This window comes from Scyliorhinus torazame, chromosome 16 (genome assembly GCF_047496885.1).
Source record: "Scyliorhinus torazame isolate Kashiwa2021f chromosome 16, sScyTor2.1, whole genome shotgun sequence".
In the NCBI taxonomy this organism is placed as follows: domain Eukaryota; kingdom Metazoa; phylum Chordata; class Chondrichthyes; order Carcharhiniformes; family Scyliorhinidae; genus Scyliorhinus; species Scyliorhinus torazame.
Window position 1 is genome coordinate 64,871,503 of NC_092722.1, and position 22,260 is coordinate 64,893,762.

Consider the following 22,260-nt stretch of genomic DNA (forward strand, 5'->3'; position numbering starts at 1 on the left):
CCCACACACACACGGGAAGAACGTGCAGACTCCGCACAGACAGTGACCAAGCCGGGAATCGAACCTGGGACCCTGGAGCTGTGAAGCAATTGTGCTAACCACCATGCTACCGTGCTTCCCTTGATGACTTGTGGCATCAATGTAACACTACTATATTGTGGACTGTAACGAGAACGTTTTCCTTTTCCCCCTTTTACTGTAAATAGTTCAAAACAAAAAAAAAACCTCTGTACACGCTGTGATGACATGCAAAAGTTTTCCTCCCAGGACCAGCCTTGTAAACCCTTACCACCATACGAAGCACCACCCCGCCGGGTTCATTTTTAACAAGGGGTGAATGTGGTAGTATGCATTAGGGGTCATGTGGGACTGTGAAGCCGTGATGTCATTGGCTGACAGATCCCGGGTCCTGGTTGGCTGTTGACCTCTAGCTCCGCCCTGAAGGCGGAGTATAAGAACCTGGAGTTCTCCCCCGCAGGCCAGTCAGCTACTGAACTGCGGGAAACAAGTCACGCTTAATAAAGCCTCATCGACTTCATCTCTGTTCGTCTCTCGTGAGTCTTTGAGCGCTACACATGGGAAGGTGCCTGGTGCAGAGAAGCAGTATGCAACAAGAATAACGAGATCAACACTATATACAAACCAGGGAAACGATCAAACAAAGCAACAAAACAATTCAGAGAGTCTAGAAGTCCGCAAAGTTCATAAATTAAGTCTGTGAGGTGGGCGACAAATTCTGGTTGACCGCCACAAGGGTGGGGCTAGAGTTGCCGGTTCAGGAGAGGGCTGGACTGCGTCAGAGTCAGGGGGATGCAGAGTGACAAGGAGCTCTGCATAGTCCATGGCAGGGTCAGCAGGAGGGCGAGGCGACAGTGGAGGACCGCGTGGCGAGCATGGAACGAGACAAAGGGCGTGTCGATTGCGGCGCAGAATAGAGCCATCCGGTAGATGAACCAGGAACGAGCGGGGACCCACCTGCCGAAGGACAACAGCGGTTGCAGACCAGCCCCCATCCGGAAGATGGACACGGACGTTGTCACCTGGAGCCAGAGCAGGGAGATCAGCTGCACGGGAGTCATGAGCCGCCTTGTGCTGTGCACAAGACAGCTGCATCCGTCGAAGGACCAGAACGTGGTCGAGGTCTAGGACATGGATGGACGGCACCGTCGGCTTCAGGGTACGACCCATGAGTAACTGGGCTGACGACAGGCCAGTGGACAGTGGGGCGGAGCGATAGGCAAGGTAGAAATCAGACCCAGCATCGGCAGCCTTGCATTGGTGCCGTTTGACTATATGTACTCCCTTCTCCGCTTTGCCGTTGGATTGGGGGTACAGGGGACTGGATGTCACGGGCAACATTGTACCGCCTGGCAAAGTTGGACCATTCCTGGCTGGCGAAGTAGGGGACATTGTCCGACATAACCGTGAGCGGGATGCCGTGTCGAGCAAAGGTTTACTTACAGGCCCGAATGACTGCAGACGAGATGATGTCGTGCAACCGTATCACCTCCGGGTTATTCAAAAAGTAACCCACGATCAGGACATAGTCTCTACCCAGCGCGTGGAACAGGTCGATGCCCACCTTGGTCCATGGTGACGTGACCAACTCATGGGGCTGCAGGGTCTCACGTGGTTGGGCCGGCTGGAAGCGCTGACAAGTGGGGCAGTTGAGCACTGTGTTGGCGATGTCCTCATTAATGCCGGGCCAGTACACTGCCTCTCGGGTTCATCAGCGGCACTTTTCCACGCCAAGGTGGCCCTCGTGTAGTTGTTCCAGGACAAGTTGGCGCATGCTATGCGGGATGACAATGCGGTCCAGTTTTAGAAGAACCCCGTCTACTACCGCCAGATCATCTCTGACATTATAGAACTGAGGGCATTGTCCCTTGAGCCACCTGTCCGTTTGGTGGCGCACGACACGCTGTAGCAAGGGGTCAGCCGCCGTCTCGCGGTGAATTTGGATGAGGCGTTCATCCGTGGCAGGTAGATTGGAGGCCGTGAATACCTCATGGGCGTCAACCTGGCAGACAAATCCCGCTGGGTCACATGTAGTGTTGACTGCCCTGGAGAGAGCGTCAGCAATGATGAGGTCTTTGCCTGGGGTGTATACCAGCTGGAAGACATATCGCCGGAGCTTGAGAAGAATACGCTGGAGGCGAGACGTCATGTCGTTCAAGTCTTTCTGTATTATATTGACCAGCGGGCGATGGTCGGTCTCGACGGTGAATTGAGGAAGTCCGTAGACATAATCGTGAAACTTAACCACACCGGTCAGAAGGCCCAGGCACTCCTTTTCTATCTGCGCGTAGCGCTGCTCCATGGGGATCATCGCACGTGATGCATATGCAACGGGGGCCCATGATGAGGCATCATCACGTTGCAGGAGCACTGCCCCAATGCCAGATTGGCTGGCATCAGTCGAAATTTTGGTCTCCTTTGCTGGACCAAAGAAAGGTAAGACCGGGGCCGTGGTCAGTTTTGCCTTGAGTTCCCTCCATTCGTGCTCGAGGGCAGGGAGCCGTTGGAAGTCTGTCGTCTTCCTGACCAGGTTCCTGAGAGCCGTGGTATGAGAGGCGAGGTTAGGGATAAATTTCCCCCCAAAATTGACCATGCCCAGAAATCGGAGGACCGCCTTCTTGTCCTCTGGTGTTTTCATGGCTGTGACAGCAGCCACCTAGTCCGCATCCGGCCCACACCCAACTGGGAGATGTGATCCCCAAGGAACTTGAGTTCCGTCTGACCAAAAGAGTATTTGGCCCTGTTGAGGCGGAGGCCCTGCTCATGTATACGTTTGAATATGCGCTGGAGGCGATAACGTGCTCCTGCGGGGTGGTGGACCAATGATTATGTCGTCGACATAGACCCGAACACCTTCAATGCCTACTATCATTTGTTCCATAATCCTATGGAACATTTCTGATGCCAATATGATCCCGAACGGCATCCTGTTGTAACAATATCTGCCAAAGGGGGTATTGAATGTGCAAAGTTTCCCGCTGGATTTATCGAGCTGGATTTGCCAGAATCCTTTTGAGGCGTCGAGTTTGGTCAAGAGCTTGGCGCGAGCCATCTCACATGTGAGCTCTTCGCGCTTGGGAATTGGGATCAATACAAATTCTCAATTCGCCGAAAGGCTTTTTTACACATACCATGGAACTGACCCTGGAAATCACTCCTTTGTTCTGGAGGTCCTGCAGCTGCTGCTTGAGGCGGTCCTTAAGGGGTGCTGGGACTCTGCGAGGTGCGTGCACCACAGGCGTGGCATTCGATTTTAATAAAATCTTGTAGGTGTATGGAAGCGTGCCCATGCCCTCGAAGACGTCGTGGTACTGGTTGATAATGGCGTCGAGCTGCGCCCTGAAGTCGGTGTCCTGAAAGGCAGACGCGTCAGCAGGAGAGAGAGAGTGAACTAGGTTCAGCAGCTTGCATGCCTGCGCGCCAAGTAGGGAGGCTTTCGAGGAGCCCACGATTTCAAAGGGAAGGATGGCTTTGCGTGACCTGTGCGTCACTTCGAGCTGACACGAGCCGCTGGTAGCAATGGCATTGCCATTGTAATCTAATAGCTGGCAGGCTGATGGCAGGATGGCTGGTTTGACACGAAGGCTTTGGCGGTCAGACCGCGCAATGAGATTGGCGGAGGCACCAGTGTTCAGGCGGAATCGTATTTGGGACCGGTTGACCGTAAGGGTGGCACACCTCTCATCGTCTGGATCGATGCAGTATACCGATAGAGGCTGGATTCTTTGCTTCGGGGACACCCTGTTTTTTGTAACGATACCGACTTGAAAAAGTGCCTTCGGGTCCTCGGTGTCAATATCGGGTAGTAGGTCCGCATCGGACTCGGTGACCGTGGGTTGAATGGTCCGGACATTCCTGCGAGGCTGGCCGGAGCGATACGAATTGGCAGGCCGAGCTGATCTGCATAAAGCAGCATAGTGGCCAAGTTTGCCACATCTCAGGCATTGTCGGGATTTGGCAGGGCATTGCCGCTTTAAGTGGGCAGATCCACAGTTGCCGCACGTTGTAGCGTCAGTACGTTCACTGCACCACCGCACTTGCGCGGTGCGGCCGTACGTGGTGCGCGCCTGCGCAGTACGATCGTCGACGTCGCCGTCCCCTCGTTCGGTGCGCACAAGCACGGGAGTCCGCGAAAAGCGCGCAAAATGGCCACCCTCATCCAGGCTGAGGCCCTGGAGTTGCTCGATTGCTTGGACCTGTTCTGCCTCGTAGGGACCTTGCCGCGCCGTTTCAGCCGCTTGGATGTGGGAATACCGACTAGTGGCGTGTTCGTGTAGCACGCAAGTCTCGATGGCGGTCGCTAGGGTGAGCTGCTTTACCTTGAGGAGCTGCTGGCATAGGGGGTCCGACTGAACACCGAAAATGATCTGGTCGCGTATCATGGAGTCGGAGGTGGGCCCGTAATTACAGGACTGCGCAATGATGCGGAGGTGGGTGAGAAAGGACTGGGAAGGTTCATCCCTACCCTGCAAACGCTGTTGGAATATATAGCACTCAAAACTTTCATTCACCTCTATGTTGCAGTGAGTGTCAAACTTGAGGAGGACCATCTTGAATTTTGATTTATCTTCATCATCAGCAAAGGTGAGAGAATTGAAAATGTGGATGGCATGTTCCCCGGCCGTGGATAGGAAGAGACTGATCTTCTTGGTGTCCGAGGCATCTTCCCGGTCTGTGGCTTCCAGGAAGCGTTGTTTGAATATCTTCCAGTTGGCCCCCAGGTTACCGGTGATGCGGAGCGGCAGCGGCGGGCGGACGCTGTCCATTTTGCAGGACGACTGTATGCTGGTGGAAGGCAGATCACTTGCAGGTAGGTCTAAGAAGTTCTAATATCCCTCAACTCCTGGTATCATGATGTGTTGGGTGCTCTGGATTCGTGGAACACATACAGGCCACCAACACTTAAAATAGTGCAACACTATTTTATTAAGTTGGAAACTGTTGAACATACTTTCAATGTGGGTTAACACGATGTTAGATTGAACTAAAGACCTATGCCTGTCCAAACCAGTCTATGCACTCAGCACATGGTGAGGACCTGTGCTGTAAGCTGTAAGCTCTGTCCTTGTAGGAGGCTGTATCCCGAATGAGCGGGAACTCTGATGCCCCCTGTCTTTATAGTGAGTGTGCTCTAACTGGTGATTGGCTGCGGTGTTGTGTGTGTTGATTGATCCCGCTGTGTGTCCATCAGTGTGTGTGTATCTGCACCATGATATACTGGTGTATATTATGACAACAGCTACTCACCTCCTCAGCTCCCCACAGAAGCCCTTCGGCCAGGTTCACATTTTTCAAAAGGTGCCAGCATGACCACTTGTTGGGGAGGCTGCTGAATGGGAGGCTATTGGATATGGAGTAGCTCTCGTTAATTGTATGGAATGGAGCTTAATCGGTGAAAATTGATTTCTTGCCAGGCTACGGCGAATTCCCGATTTTGCCTATGGGAGCGGGTCGGTTGCATCGCAAACTGTTTGGCGCCTGGCGAGGATCTCATTTTTGGCCTCTGCCGCTATTCACTGGCCTCGTCACGCTTGAGCGAGAGCGCAACAAGGCCGGAGAATCATCCCTACGTTTTGAAGACCTGTGAACCTTGCATTAGGCACCATTACTGCGACATTGTTGGATCTTGGTGACTCCACAGCTTTTCAAAACCAGGTAAAGTGAGAGGCTGAGTCAGTACAGCTGAGATAGTTCTTGCATTTACATAGCACCTTTCACCTCCTCAGTTTAATAAGGACATGAGGAGCCCACACTGTAGTGATATGCATATAGAAAGATATATAAAGGGTTAATGACGACATCATAGTGTAAGTCAAACACTAGATGGCAGCACTAGATTAATGTCTCAATATGTTGACTCAAAAGATCCTGGCCGGGATTCTCCGAGCCCGCGCCGGGTCAGAGAATCGCCGGGGGGGGGAGGGGGCCTGGGAGGGGGTGGGGGGTGGGGGGTGGAGGGGGGAGCGAGAATCCCGCCATGCCGCTCCGACTCCGGGCTGCCGATTCTCCGGCGACCAGAGAACCGGCAGCAATCACGCCCGCGCGGTCACCGCGCTCCCGCGGCAATTCTTCGTGCTCGATGGACAGATTGCCCGCTGAGTCCCGCCAGCATGGTTGACATATGGTCCCACCCGGCGGGACTTCGGCGTTCTGGCTACGGGGGCTGTCCTGGTGGGGGGGGGGGGGGGAGGGGGCGGGGGTGATCCGACTCCGGGGGGTGGGCCTCCACAGTGGCCAGGCCCATGATCGGGGGCTGCCGATCGGTGGGCACGCTCATTCCAGGGGGGGCCTATGTTCCTCCTCGCCCTTTAGGGCTCAGCCAAGTTGCCTGGGGGCTGGCGCGAAGACGGCAACCATGCGCATGCGCCAGCACTGAGACGGCCTTGGCGCTCATGCGCACAGCACTCCACCGCCATTCAAGCCCCTGAAGAAGAGGAGAATTACTGGGCCTGGAGGCCTGTTGACGCCGGCGTCGCTCGCGCCAGATTTGACGCCGGCATCACCACTTGGCCGGTATTTCGGAGAATCTCGGCCCCTTGGTCTCTTTGAACCATTAATGACTAGACAGCAGAATGTTAGAGAGATAATAGCTTAGTTAGCACGTGTAGTTAAATATAGTTAATACTTTATTCTGAATTACTTTATCACCAGTTATAATTCTGCAAAAGTGAACAAACTCAACTCAACATTATTTAATTTGTTATTCAATTAAACCTATTTGCTTTAAGTTGAGGATTGGTAGTTTTTTTTGAATCTAACCATCAGACCATTCTGGAAGTGTTAAGCAAAGAATAATGACATATTACAAACAAGTAACATAACATGGTACCAAGATTTGGCTTCAGTAAACTAGCTAGAGTAATATAGTAAGATCAGAAAAAGAAGAAAATCTTAGCAGCTATTCGACTTGAGAAGCAGAAAACAAAACCTTTGAAGACAAACGACTCAATGGACAAAGCTCAAGCTCCTCGACACCTAAGGATAACTGGTAATTTGAATGCAAACTGAAAGCTGTTTAAACAGCATTTTCAAATTTATCTGGAAGCATCAGATTTAACTAACGCAACCGTTGCTCACAAAATTGCATTGCTTTTAACTACGGCTGTTCAACATGCAATAGAAATTTACAACTCTTTTCAATATTCTGCTGGTCAGGACAAAGCTTAGTTTGATGTTATTCTTAACAAATTAGACAACCACTGTAAGATCCAGACTAATGAGACTTTGGAATCTGCTTTGTAACATATCTAAGACTGCTAGCACAGTCCTGTAACTTTTCAGCACTGCATGATTCTTCAATTCAGGATCAAATTGTTTGAGATCAATGATGAGCACCTCAGAGAAAGGTTACTGAGACAAAAGGATTTAACGTTAGAAATAGCGATCAAAAAATGCCTTGCTCATCAACAATGTAAGAATCAGCACCAAGAGTGTTTCATCCGTGAAAAGGGCGAGTGTGTAAAAATAATGTCGCAGTTGAAGGAGATGCACGTTTTGGCACACATGCGCACTTCGTGAAAAAATACGAGATGGACGAGAGCCGATCTGTACATGCACGAAGAAGTGCCATGCGTAATGATGTCAACGTCATGACGTGTTTAAGGTATGGAACCTCCCACCTCCAAAAAAAATGCTCTGCCAAAGGAAAATGTAAGAAGTCTTACAGCACCAGGTTGAAGTCCAACAGGTTTGTTTCAAATCACTAGCTTTCGGAGCGCTGCTCCTTCCTCAGGTGAATGAAGAAGTAGGTTCCAGAAATATATATATAGACAAAGTCAAAGATGCAAGACAATGCTTTGAATGTGAGCATTTGCAGGTAATTAAGTCTTTACAGATCCAGAGAGAGAGTAACCCCAGATTAAAGATATGTGAGTTGTCTCAAGCCAGGACAGTTGATAGGATTTTGCAAGCCCAGGCCAGATGGTGGGGGGTGAATGTAAAGCGACATGAATCCCAGGTCCCGGTTGAGGCCGCACTCATGTGTGCGGAACTTGGCTATAAGTTTCTGCTCGGCGATTCTGCGTTGTCGCGGGTCCTGAAGGCCACCTTGGAGAACGCTTACCCGGAGATCAGAGGCTGAATGCCCTTGACTGCTGAAATGTTCCCCAACTGGAAGGGAACATTCCTGCCTGGGGATTGTCACGCGATGTCCATTCATCCGTTGTCGCAGCGCCTGCATGGTCTCGCCAATGTACCACGCTTCGGGACATCCTTTTCTGCAGCGTATGAGGTAGACAATGCTGCAATGCGTCATTCACCATCTCAAGAATGGGTGGCCAAAAGGGCAGTGTCCTCGGTTCAGAAATGTTCAGGCAGATCTGATGATCGTGGATGGACTACTTCTAAGATTCGACCGGATAGTAATTAGTAATTCGACTGTGTCTTCGACCGATGATACTTGATCAGGTTCATGAGGGTCACCTCGGGATTGAGAAGTGTAAAAGACGGGCGTGACAAGCAGTCTATTGGCCAGGAATAAATCGAGACATAACTGACATGGTTCTAGCCTGTGAGACTTTGCAGAAACATCAACCTGCGCAATGCAAGGAGACTCTGAAACAACATGAGTTAGTCACTTCTCCTTGGACCAAAGTAGGCATTGACCTATTTCATTAGAATGGTTGTGACTATGTATTAATTATCGATTACTACTCCAACTATCCAGAGGTCATGAAGCTACCAGATTTAACATCCAAGTCAGTCATAAAAGCCAGCAAGGAAACTTTTGCAAGACATGGGATACCCACTACTGTCATGTCGGACAATGACCATGTTTTGACAGCTACGAATGGGCTGAGTTCTCAAGACAGTATAATTTCGCACATGTGACATCTGGTCCTCACTACCCACAGTCAAACGGTATGGCAGAGAATGGTGTACACATCATAAAGCAACTAATTAATAAAGCTGCAGATTCTGCGTCAGATATCCATCTTGAGCTGTTACCCTACAGAGCTACTCCACTAGCAACTGGACTTTCACCAGAACAAATGTTGATGAATCGGGATCCCAGAACTCCATTAACATCCATTCAACAGCAGAATCCAGATCACTTGCCAGTGTTGAAGAAAATGGAACAGCAACATACTCAAAAACAGACATATTATGACATGCATGCAACTCAACTGGAACCATTAACTCCAGAAGACCCTGTAAGAATTAAAATACCAGATGGAGGTTGGTCTGCTCTTGCCAAAATCGTAAGACAAGCAGCACCATCCTCACGCATTTTAAAAACAGCAGAAGGAACAACTCTGTGGAGAAATTGATGTGCACTACGAAAAATTTGACTGAACAAAGACATTTTTCCTGATTTAAGTTTAAATTAAATATTCTTTCATGGCACTTTGACAAACACCAGAAGTAATGATGACATGCACAAAACAGTCAAAACTTCATCATCGCCTCCTCGCCAAATCAGAAGATCTACGAGATGAAGGAAGATACCAAACAGACTGAACTTGTAAAATATTCACTGTTATTTGTATGGTCATTACTCATTTTGCTTTATACAGATATACATATCATATTTATTGTATTACAGTTATACATTTTTCTTTGCTACACCTCAGAAAATATGTTTAAAAAAGGGGGATGTAGTGATATATATGAAGATATATGAAGGGTTAATGACTACATTATAGTGTAAGACAACCACTAGATTCATGTATATTTGTGTGGACTCAAATAATCTTGGGTCTCTTCAAACTAGGAGTGACCAGACAGCAGAGTGTTAGAGAGATAATAGCATAGTTTGCACATGTAGTTAAATATAGTTAATACTTTATTCTGAATTACTTTATCACCAGTTATAGTCCTGTAAGAGTGAACAAACTCAACACATTATTTAAATCATTATTCAATTAAACCTATTTACTTTGAAGATTGGTAATCTAACCATCAGACCATTCTGGAAGTGTAAAGCAAAGAGTAAGGACATAATACAAGCAAGTAATATAACACACACCGAGTAAAATAAGAAACAAGTAAAATAAGAAACAAAGTGTTATTTACACAAATGATATGTACACTACTCCGTAGACCCCTACTGGGTTCCTGTTCTGGTCAGTGGCTTACTGGCCAACCTTTTATACATTGTAGACTGAGTTACTTTGCAGCCGTTGATTGACATATTAACCAAAACCAGAACCACCCTTGTAAAAGTCATCTTTACACTCGAACGCAGGGGTTTTGTCTCCGGTTCAGTTTCAGTGAGCGCACTCCTGTAAAGTCCTATGTGTTCATTTTAACAAAGCTGTGAAAGTCTAATGATTTGTTAAAAGGATGACTGCACTGAGGAGCTGTGCATGAGTTGAGTTCCAAAAATAGAACTCTGCCGAACTTCAATCACTTTGAGTTTCTCAGCAGCTTGGGCATTGAGAGATTCAGTAAGGCAAGTCTAACTCTTTAAATGAGTGAGAGCACAAGTTGTCCCAGGCTTGCTCTGGATCATATTGCCCGTTCGAAGGTCAGGCCGGGAGTCCTGCAGGCAACAGCAGATTATAAAATAAAGCTGCCTTAGTGCTCCAACAGTCAGGCTTTCCTGACTGTTGTAGCACTAAGATCGTTAATACATTTTAAATTGGCTGTGTTTGTTCAGCGAGCATGCATATTTAAATTAAAATTCTGCTGCAACTCCAGAACGCACCACTCATAAACTATTTGACTTCCTCACGTCGTCAGGGCGGTTTGAGCATAATTGAATTGCTTGTACCTGGGGACCCTCCAAGCTCGGTACTAACAGTTGATGAATCCAGTGGTGGAGTGCAGGCAAGGTGAAGAAGACAGGAGTCCAGATCCAGAAGCTGAGAATAGGTTGCGGCAGCCGTTTCTGTTACGTGAAGATTACATTGGTGGATCTACCAGACCGAGTTGAGGAGGTCCTACAGTCCTGTGGTGGTGGCGGTTCCCATGGAACTCAGGCTGGTTGTTCACTGCTGAAGACTGGGCACTAGACTTGTTCCCAGAAGGAGAGAAGCTGAAATTCCATGTGAGGCAGCCAGAGTTTTGAGCAACTTTGCGACTGAGTTTGATGCCTTGTTTACTGTATGGATGGTCGAGCCAATTCATAAGGTCTGTCTTTGTTGTGTCTGTAATTTAATGTGCAGGTCATAGACTATGGTCAAGAACATAAGAACCAAGAGCAAGAGTAGGCAATTCAGCTCCGCCATTCAATACGATCATGGCTAATCTCCCCTCGGCCTCAACTCCTCTTTCCTGCCTGTTCTTCATAACCTTTCACCCCATTACAAATTAAAAATCTGTCTATCTCCTCCTTAAATTTACTCAATCTCCACTGCACTTTGGGTGGGCGGCACGGTAGCACAGTGGTTAGCACTGTAACCTCACAGCGCCAGGGTCCCAGGTTCAATTCCCAGCTTGGGTCACGGTCTGTACGGAGTCTGTACATTCGCCCTATAACTGCGTGGGTTTCCTCCGGGTACACCGGTTTCCTCCCACAAGCCCTGAAAGATGTGCTGTTAGGTAATTTGGATATTCTGAATTCTCCCTCTGTGTATCCAAACAGGCGCCGGAATGTGGTGACAAGGGTTTTTTCACAATAACTTCATTGCAGTGTTAATGTAAGCCTACTTGTGACAATAAAGATTATTATAATTATTATTAGTGAATTCAACAGATTCACGATCCTTTGAGAGAAGTAATTTCTCCTCATTTCCATTTAAATCTGTGACAATTTACCTATTAATTCATATTTAACTGATGTTGTTTCTGGATGTTAGCATCTAGAAGTTATCTGGGATAATATTTACTGTTTGCATTGTTTGACTCTTGTACATTAAAAATTCTTCTGTTTCAAACCATGAAATCTTCTAACTTCATTCCTTTCGTAAATAACTGGGATTTCTGTTCTCTACTTTTAAAAAAAGTACTGGTCTTGACCGAGATCATAACAACATGGATGAGCATGTGAAATAAGCAGGCCTTTTAGAATAATAATAATAATTTTAAAATAATAATAATAATAAAAATCTTTATCGTAAGTAAAAGTAGTAGGTTAGCTTGCCTTTATTTGTTATAATCACTGCATATTTCATCTTTATTTCTGTTATAAAATAATTGTGTTTCAACTTACAAACCTGGTGACTGTAAATTATTGGGCAGCCAAGGGCCAAAGATTTCTGGAAGTTTATACAAATCATTGATTAATTCACTTGTGTTGGGACTCAGGGCTCTGTGGGGCTGGAATTGACCGCGCACAAGTCCAGTGTGGTCGTAACACCATTGACAGGAAACTTAGTAAATATTTGAAACAGGAGCTAGAATGTGGCTAATTAAAGTGTGTGGGCAGTGAGATTAGTTCTGGTTTGTTCTGGCAGAGACATTCGACAGGCACAATGAGAGTTAAATTTGTCTTGTCTCGAGTATAACACAGAGATTAAAGAATTGACATTAAAATAGAAAATTCAGCAGATTCTATGCAGGTCAGATTGCATCTGTGGATCACCGACCTTTCACCAGGAGTGGGAAAAGTGAGAGTGTAATTGAACAAGTGGAATGGGAGAGGCTGGAAAAAGGAAAAAAGGGAAATGTCTATGATCTGGTGGAGGGTAGGTGTGATGACATTACAAAAGAGTGGGGTTGTGTGAGGCTAAAGAGAATGGTAATGGAAGGGATAAAGAAAGAGAAAATGGGCTGAATAATACGATGCACTGCGTTGCCATGTCACATGTGCTATAATGGAATAAAAGCACCAATCGCTCATGGGGGAACTGCGTAAACACAGTCTGGGTTCATTTATTAAGAACGGGAACATGTGAATAGATAGACGTGGATAGAAAGATTGACGGTATTAGCAGCAGAACTGTGTGTGTGTGTCTGCGCCAGGGACCCGAGTTCGATTCCGACCTCGGGTGACTGTCTGTGTGGAGTTTGTGTATTGTCCCCATGTCTCTGTAGGTTTCCTCCAGATGCTCTGGGTTCCTCCCACAGTCCAAAGAGGTGCAGGTTAGGATTGGCCATGCTAACTTTCCACTTAGTGTCCAAAGATGTGTAGGTTATGTGAGGTTGCGCAGTTACAGGGAAAGGACAGGTGAGTGGGCCTAGGTAGGGTGCTGTTTCGGGGTGTCGGGGCCTCCTTCTGCACTGAAGGGATTCTATTCTCCCTCACCCAGCCCGAACTGGATGTCTGGTGGCTGGGATTGTTGGCTGTGACCCGGAAGGAGGCCACAGTCACTCATTTAAAGGGGTACCTGGCACGGGACAGCGTGAGGGGTCCCTGCATATTTATAAAATTCAAAACTGTACCGATTGTTTGTTTTCTGAAAGATAATCAGGAATTGTTTGAGGTAAGTATTATTATTCTGAAAAATGTGTTCAATTCTGCAGAGGATTTGAGTTCAGTGTTTTTTGTCGGCCAAGACAGATGGCAGGAAATCTGAGCATCCCCAGAATGTTAAGTTCTGAATATTGAGCAGCTGCTTAGTTTGAGCATGTTTTCCTCTATAGATAGTCGAGACATAGGAGCGAGGGGGTAGGCAGGGAAGCAGGGCCAGAAAGGCCCCATGTTTTTTTTTTAATTTAGAGTACCCAATGCATTTTTTCCAATTAAGGGACAATTTAGCCTGACCAATCCACCTAGCCTGCACATCTTTGGGTTGTTGGAAAGAATCCGATGTAAACACGGGGAAGAATGTGCAAACTCCACACGGACAGTGACCCAGAGCCGGGATCGCACCTGGGACCTCGGCGCCATGAGGCAGCAGTGCTAACCACTGCGCCACCATCCTGCCCCTAGGCCCCATGTTTTGATGATGATGCTGTCTGCGCCCTCCTCCAAGCTGTGACCACCTGGTGTGAGGTTCTGATGCCAGCTGACGGGAAGAGGAGAGCTCCCACAATCACCTGACCTGTCTGGGTGGAGGTGGTCATGGAGGTCGGCAGCGTGGGTGCCGCGAAACTGGAGGCAATGCACAAAGACACTGAATAATTTCTTGAGATCCGCAAGGGTGAGTGACTGCTCATCCTGTGTATTAGTGTTCAAGGATGGTGCGGGCGAGACTTGAAAATGCTGCACCTTCATGAGTACCTTAGTGCTCCAAGGCATCACCATGCACCACTGTCACTGTTCATGGCCCCCAGGCCTCTGTGGAGAGGTTGTTCTGGTCCCGGGAGATGGGGAGGGGGCAGAGGCTTTGACTTGAGGAAGGTACACAGCCTATTGGCTGCCGATCATCACGGAGGTTATGCACTCCTCTGAGTTTGGACACATGCTGAAATTAAATTACCTGAGATTAATCATCATTACAATGTGACACCTCACTTCAGGGCAAGAGTTATATCTGGGAGAAAGGCAATTATGATGCGATGAGGCAAGACTTAGGGTGCATCGGATGGAGAGGAAAACTGCAGGGGATGGGCACAATGGAATTGTGGAGCTTGTTCAAGGAACAGCTACTGCGTGTCCTTGATAAGTATGTACCTGTCAGGCAGGGAGGAAGTGGTTGAGCAAGGGAACCGTGGTTTACTAAAGCAGTCGAAACACTTGTCAAGAGGAACAAGGAGGCTTATGTAAAGGTGAGACATGAAGGTTCAGTTAGGGTGCTCGAGAGTTACAAGTTAGCTAGGAAGGACCTAAAGAGAGAGCTAAGAAGAGCCAGGAGGGGACATGAGAAGTCTTTGGCAGGTATGATCAAGGATAACCCTAAAGCTTTCTATAGATATGTCAGGAATAAAAGAATGACTAGGGTAAGAGTCGGGCCAGTCAAGGACAGTAGTGGGAAGCTGTGCTTGGAGTCCGAGGAGATCGGAGAGGTGCTAAATGAATATTTTTCATCAGTATTCACACAGGTAAAAGGCAATGTTGTCGAGGAGAATACTGAGATTCAGGCTACTAGACTAGAAGGGCTTGAGGTTCATAAGGAGGAGGTGTTAGCAATTCTGGAAAGTGTGAAAATAGTCCCCTGGGCCGGATGGGATTTATCCTAGGATTCTCTGGGAAGCTAGGGAGGAGGTTGCTGAGCCTTTGGCTTTGATCTTTAAGTCATCTTTGTCTACAGGAATAGTGCCAGAAGACTGGAGGATAGCAAATGTTGTCCCCTTGTTCAAGAAGGGGAGTAGAGACAACCCCGGTAACTATAGACCAGTGAGCCTTACTTCTGTTGTGGGCAAAATCTTGGAAAGGTTTATAAGAGATAGGATGTATAATCATCTGGAAAGGAATAATTTGATTAGAGATAGTCAACACGGTTTTGTGAAGGGTAGGTTATGCCTCACAAATCTTATTGAAGGGGTGCAGAGGAGATTTACCAGAATGTTGCCTGGTATAGAGGGAAGATCTTATGAGGGAAGGCTGAGGGACTTGAGGCTCTTTTCATTAGAGAGAGACGAAGGTTAAGAGGTGACTTAATTGAGGCATACAAGATGATCAGAGGATTAGATAGGGTGGACAGTGAGAGCCTTTTTTGTGGATGGTGATGTCTAGCACGAGGGGACATAGCTTTAAATTGAGGGGAGATAGATATAGGACAGATATCAGAGGTAGGTTCTTTACTCAGAGAGTAGTAAGGACGTGGAATGCCCTGCCTGCAACAGTAGTGGACTCGCCAACACTAAGGGCATTCAAATGGTCATTGGATAGACATATGTACGATAAGGGAATAGTGTAGACGGGCTTTAGAGTGGTTTCACATGTCGGCGCAACATCGAGGGCCGAAGGGCCTGTACTGCGCTGTAATGTTCTGTGTTCTATGTTCTGTGTTCAGGTGAAAGAAATAGGACTGGAGGTGGCGTTCCCGATCTTCTAATCCCCGCGTTGCTGGAGGACAAGTTTCATCTGCTGTCCTCCGCAGAATGAAGTCACTCCATTGGCAGAGGGGAGAATGGAGGAAGGCCTAGGGCTGGTGAGATTGTAAAGGAGCTTTAACCAGATGTGGGACGCAGAGTGGGAGAGAGCCAAGGGATGGTGACTGAGGCCTGGCATGTTTATATGTATAAGACACGTGTGGTTTATGTGTTCATAGACCAGGAAGCGAATTGGCTGAAACCTTGTGAGTTTAATGGTTGCGAGGTGTCAAATCTCATAATCCACATGTTGCTAGTTCTGTTAAACACTGTGATCTAGCACTCCCCCTGAGGACCATGGAAGGTCAATTCCCAAACTTTCTTCTGTGTGTCCTGCACAGGTGAATCTTCTCCTGCTGACCCCAACGGGCCTGAGGGACTGACACTCACCTCTGAGGAGGAAGAGGAAGTCTCAGAATCTGCAGAATCTCATCCCTCTGGACCAAACCCTGGCCCAGATACTGGCACCTTGGCAGGGATTAACGCATTGGGGCGAGAGCAAGCACAATCTGGTGAGGACATTTCACATTCACATATGCAGCTGGCAGAGGGTGTGGTGGAGCAGACCTCGGGCAGTAGAGGGGTGGTGTTTGAGGTGATCCAGAGACTGAGTACAAATCGTGTGGTGTTTATCTGGAGTCGTCCGTGAGGTAGATGCTGGATGTCTGGGACACATGGAGATTTGCAGATATAACAGAGGGATTGTGTGCTCTGACCCAGGCTGTGGAGGTATCCAACCAGGCCATGTGCCCTGATTTGTGCAAGGGCCCTTCCTGTTTATTCCCTTATTTCCCCTTTCTTGTAGTGTTGCTGTTGCATTGTTGATCCATGGATGATTTATGGACATGTGTCCCAAAGGCAGCCTTTAATTCAAGCAGAAGGAAGCAGTGGCCTGTGCCTTGAATTCAAGCAGAAGCCTGTGCTGGTTTAAACTGGAGTGTAGACTGACTGGCACCAATAACAGAGATTGGCGAGGTCTCAGTTTGATTGATTTGGCTGATGGCCAACGAATTGGAATATAAGGCTGTGCTCTGCCGGTAACAGGTGGTGATTGGATCTGATCCTACTGGAATGTTTTCAGTCATGAAGTTTTCCGTTTGGTTTCAATTTGACTCCTGGCAGCTTAGAGGGAAGACCCACCCTCTCTCCTCTGTTTTCCGCCAGAAAGGCTGAACTGGCAGAAAACCTGGATGAATTTGGTTACAGGAGAATCATTATAGGCTGTGCAGGCAAAGTTCAGAACCTGGTACCTCTCGCCACAAAAAGCTGGTGTGAATCAACTATCTTTCTCTAGCAGGCCTGCTGCCTGTGAGCACTGCATTTGCTGAAACACAGCCTGAAGGTGGGCCACAAACTGAAAGCAAAGTTTGATGAAACAAGGACCTTGGGCGTCATTCTCCAACCCCCCGCCGGGTCGGAGAATGGCCGTTGGCCGCCGTGAATCCCGCCCCCGCTGGTTGCCCAAGTCTCCGGTACCGGAGATTGGGCGGGGGCGGGAATCGGGCCGCGCCGGTTGGCGGGCCCCCCCGCTCAATTCTCCGGCCCGGATGGGCCGAAGTCCCGCCAAGAAATTGCCTGTCCCGCCGGCGTTAGTTAAAGTAGGTATTTACCGGCGGGATAAGGCGGCGTGGGCGGGCTCTGGGGTCCTGGGGGGGGGGCTGGGGGCGATCTGACCCCGGGGGGTGCCCCCACGATGGCCTGGCCCGCGATCGGGGCCCACCGATCCGCGGGCGGGCCTGTGCCGTGGGGGCACTCTTTCCCTTCCAGGTGGAAGTGACTCTCCCCACTGCACATGCACGGGGAACTGTCAGCGGCCGCTGACGCTCCCGCGCATGCACCGCCCCAAATGTCATTTCCGCGCCAGCTGGCGGGGCAACAAACGCCATTTCCGCCAGCTGGCGGGGCGGAAATCCCTCCGGCGTTGGCCTAGCCCCTCAATGTTGGGGCTCGGCCCCCAAAGATGTGGAGCATTCCGCACATTTGGGGTGGCACGATGCCCGTCTGATTGGCGCCGTTTTGGGCGCCAGTCGGCGGACATCGCGCCGTTGGGGGAGAATTTCGCCCCTTGTCTCTCCAGGAAAAATGCGAGTACGGTGCTTTTAAAAACTGTAAGACCTGTACAGGCTGCAGAGCAAAGACTGTAATCTCCAAGCTTACTGTGGCGAAAGCATGCCAGGAACCATAATTTGAAGCAAAGACTCTTTTCTCTTTCACTTACCTTTGTTTCCCTTTTCCACCCCTCTGTGTTTGTCTGTCTGGGTGCGTGTATAGACAAGGGGTTTTCAAACTGCGGGTGGGACACGGGCAGGTTTCGGGAGGGTGGTGGCGCATTCGGCTTCAGAATTCCCAACATGGGAAAAATGCCCAACGGCTGTGACCGGCCTTTAGAAATGTCGGCTCAGCATACTTTTGAGATTGCTGGCCATTCCGTGCATGCGTTTCAGATCAAGCAGTGAGCAGGTCCAGAGCCCAGCGGGGTGGACAACCTCCTTCTGACATTAGCGCGCTGTCCAGGGCCAGTTTTCTTCAGCAGACGGAGTCCTCCCAACGGAAGCAGCGGCAGAGAGCAGGTATGCTGACGTCACCTGTTCGGGGCATGGGAGAGATTCCTCCATTTTGCAGCTGCCAGCAGTGCTGGTGTGAACTCCAAGGCCTCTGGTGAACAACCCATGAAGAAGAAGCTGGAAACAGGAACAAAGCAGCATAAAGATAATTACTTGAGGTGTGGATTATTAATTGCCACTGCAAACCAGGATTCAAAGTTCATGTGTGTTATATGCTAGGTGTCAAATGAAAGTTTAAACCCCTTAACACGTCAAAGACATTTGAAGACTAAACATTGCAAGTTCGAGGACAAACTTCTTCATTTTTTTTCAATGAATTCAGTGAGATATTAAATCATTATTCCTTCTGCACTGTAAATTCTATGATTGTCAGAAATGTAACATTGAATGACAAGACAAGTGAGATCATGAAGACCAAGCACGTTCAGCTGTCACATTAGACGTAAGTGCAAATGGTCACACGGTGTGAAGAATGGCCAATTGGAAAAAATGGGTTCCAGGCAAAAACGTTTGAAAAACGTTTGAAAACTGGTATAGAGGCACGTTAAAGTCGAAGTTAGGCACTTTTTAACCAACTGTATCTGCTGTGTATTACATTCTTCTTCTTATAAATAAAAAATACTTGTGTTTCAACTTAGAAACCTGGCGACTGTAATTATTGGGCAGGCAAGGGCCAAAGACTTTGGATATTTCTACAAGAATTATTGATTAATTCACTTGTGTTGTGACTCCAGGGCATGTGGGGCTGCAATTGACCGTGCACTAGCCTGGGGTGTTGCAGCATTTGTAAACACAATTGTGGGTGTTTGCTCTGACCTGTACACCATCGCCCTGCCTCTGAGTACAGCTGCCCAGAGCCAGGGAAAGGGAGGACTGGGAGCCTGGACATTGAGCCAGCTGCTGGGTCCTCACAGGTAGGCAGGGAGGACCTCATAATCCTCACTGCGGAGGAGGAGCAGCAGTTGGAAGCACCTCTCAGAGGACCTCTGATGGGGCAGCTTCTCTTCTCCCCTTCTACCATTGGCATAGTCCTCCTCAACTACCACGGCAACAGAAGCTCCTCCTCAGCAGGGGTCTTTGAACGTGGCGGGGCCCTCAAGGCCTCTGCCACAGTAAAGATGCTCGCCAAAGTGTCCAGGGCAAGGGGGACAAGCAGATTAGCAGCCTCTCTCCAACACAGCAATAAGCGGGGGAGGGGAATGACACTGGGACTCACGGAAGATAAACTCCACACTAGTCACAAAGCAGGTCACATGGGTGTGTTTTACAGATAAACGCAAATTACTGCGGATGCTGGAATCTGAAACCAAAGAGAAAATGCTGGAAAATCTCAGCAGGTCTGGCAGCATCTGTAGAGCGAGACGAGAGCTAACGTTTCGAGTCCCGATGATCCTTTGTCAGCTTTGACAAAGGGTCATCTGTGTCATGATATTCAGGTGAACATCATAGCACATACATACATACATAATGATGGACAGATCAACGGACCAATCAACACACATAGCACGACAGCCAATCACAGACAAGAGCATACACAGTACAAAGCAGGGAACACGACACTTCCTGGGTACTCGAGCAGGAGATGGCTCAGGGCACAGACCTCATTGCCAGCCACTCAGACATTCACCATGTGGTGAGTACAAGAGTTTACGATGTTAATAGTTGATTGAAATAAAACTGCGTTGTACCATTCGCAACCGTGTTGGTTCGTCTGTGTATCAGAGTACCCAACATTTCATGATACCAGGAGTGATTTGATACCTACCCACAAATCTGCCATCCTGCGCCATGAACACCGTCCACATCACAGCTGTTGCAAGTCGCTGGGAACCTCTGTGTCAATTGGAAGTTGTTCAAACAGCGTTTCCAGCTCTTTCTGGAAGCCAACGAAAAAGAGAGCGCCTCGGACACCAGAAAGATCGCCATCTTCCTCACCACCGCAGGGCAGCACGCCATCCATGTCTACAACTCCCTGGTGTTCGCGGAAGGCGAGGACAAATCCAAATACAAGACGGTCCTTCTCAAGCTCGACCAACACTTCAACGTCGAGGTCAACGAGAGCTTCAAGAGGTATGACTTCCAGCAGCACCTGCAAGGTAAGGATGAGCTCTTTCAGTCATTCTTTATGCATCTCCGCATCCTCGCGCAGTCCTGCGGTTACGACACCACCTCAGATTCCATGATTCGGGGCCAATTCGTTTTTGGGGTCGCCTCGGGCACCCTATGCCAGCAGCTTTTAAAAATAAAAGGCCTCACCTTAGCCTCCGCAATCGAAGCCTGTGTCCTGCACGAAAACGCGACTAGCCGCTATGCCCAATTTCAGGCGACCGAATCGGCGCGGCGGGGGTCCTACACGGCCGGATCGGCGAGCCAGGTGCCCCACGAGGCCAAATGGGTCCAGACGATCGAGTTCCTCCCGGCCCGCGGCCCGGACGACGTCGGCCATTTCACGAGCTTTTCGGGGCCTCCCGCGCTTGTGCGCGCCAAAACCTACGGCAACACTGAGGGACGTGATGCGCAGGCGCGCTTGACGCAAGACCGAACTGCGCATGCGCAGTGGCGCAACGAACGCCATGACGTCACGACGTGCGGCAACTGTGGAGCTGCACATTTAAAGCGGCAATGTCCCGCAAGAACCCGACAATGCCTACGCTGTGGCAAGGTGGGCCACTACGCTGCTTACTGTCGAGCAGCTCAACCTGTCAATCTTCCAAAACTCCGACAACCTCGCAGGGAAGTGCGGACCATTCCGAATCGTGCCCAGACGACATCCAGACCGGTGACACAGATGACCGAGACGCCTTCCGTGTTGCGGTCATTGATGGGAACCGAGTTAACACGATCAATCCGGGTGATGAATGGTGTGCCACCCCGAAGGTCAACCGATCGCCGATAACTTTCTGCTTGGCCACTGGCGCCTCCGCCAACCTCATAGCATGGTCAGCCTTCTACGCCATGAAGGTCAGACCACCAATTCGTCCGTCCCAGTGCAGGATGGTCGACTACAACGGGAACGTTATCCCGGCTATGGGATCCTGCCAGCTCCATGTGACACACAACACACACACGGCAACACTCTCGTTCGAGATAGTCGGCTCATCGAAGGACTCCCTGCTGGGCGCACAGGCATGCAAGGCTCTCCACCTCGTGCAACGAGTCCACTCTCTCTCTCCAGACGGCACGTCTGACTTCCCGGATGCAGAGTTCAACGCACAGCTCCAATCGCTCCTCGCCCACAACCAGGAGGCATTCGAGGGTATGGGAACACTGCCATACACCTACAGAATTCGGCTCAAACCAGACGTCACCCCGGTCATTCACGCACCTTGCAGAGTCCCTGTGCCACTCAAAGACCGCCTCAAGCAGCAGCTGCAGGATCTCCAGGACCAAGGGCAGGGTCACGGAGCCCACGCCGTGGGTCAGCTCTATGGTGTGTGTCAAGAAGCCCTCCGACGAGCTCCGGATCTGTATTGACCCAAAAGACCTCAATAACAATATTATGAGGGAACATTACCCCATACCCAAACGGAAAGAGATCACGAGCGAAATGGCCCAGGCGAAAATATTTACGAAACTGGATGCCTCTAAGGGTTTTTGGCAGATCCAACTCGATCCGTCCAGCCGAAAGCTGTGCACCTTCAACACCCCTTTCGGCAGGTTCTGCTACAACCGAATGCCATTTGGCATCATCTAGACATCCGAGGTCTTTCATACGATCATGGAGCAGATGATGGAAGGCATCGAAGGGGTGCGCGTATACGTGGACGATGTCATCATCTGGTCCACCACACCACAGGAGCACATCTATCGTCTCCAACGCGTCTTTGCACGCATACGTGAAAACGGCCTGCGCCTCAACCGAGTCAAGTGTTCTTTC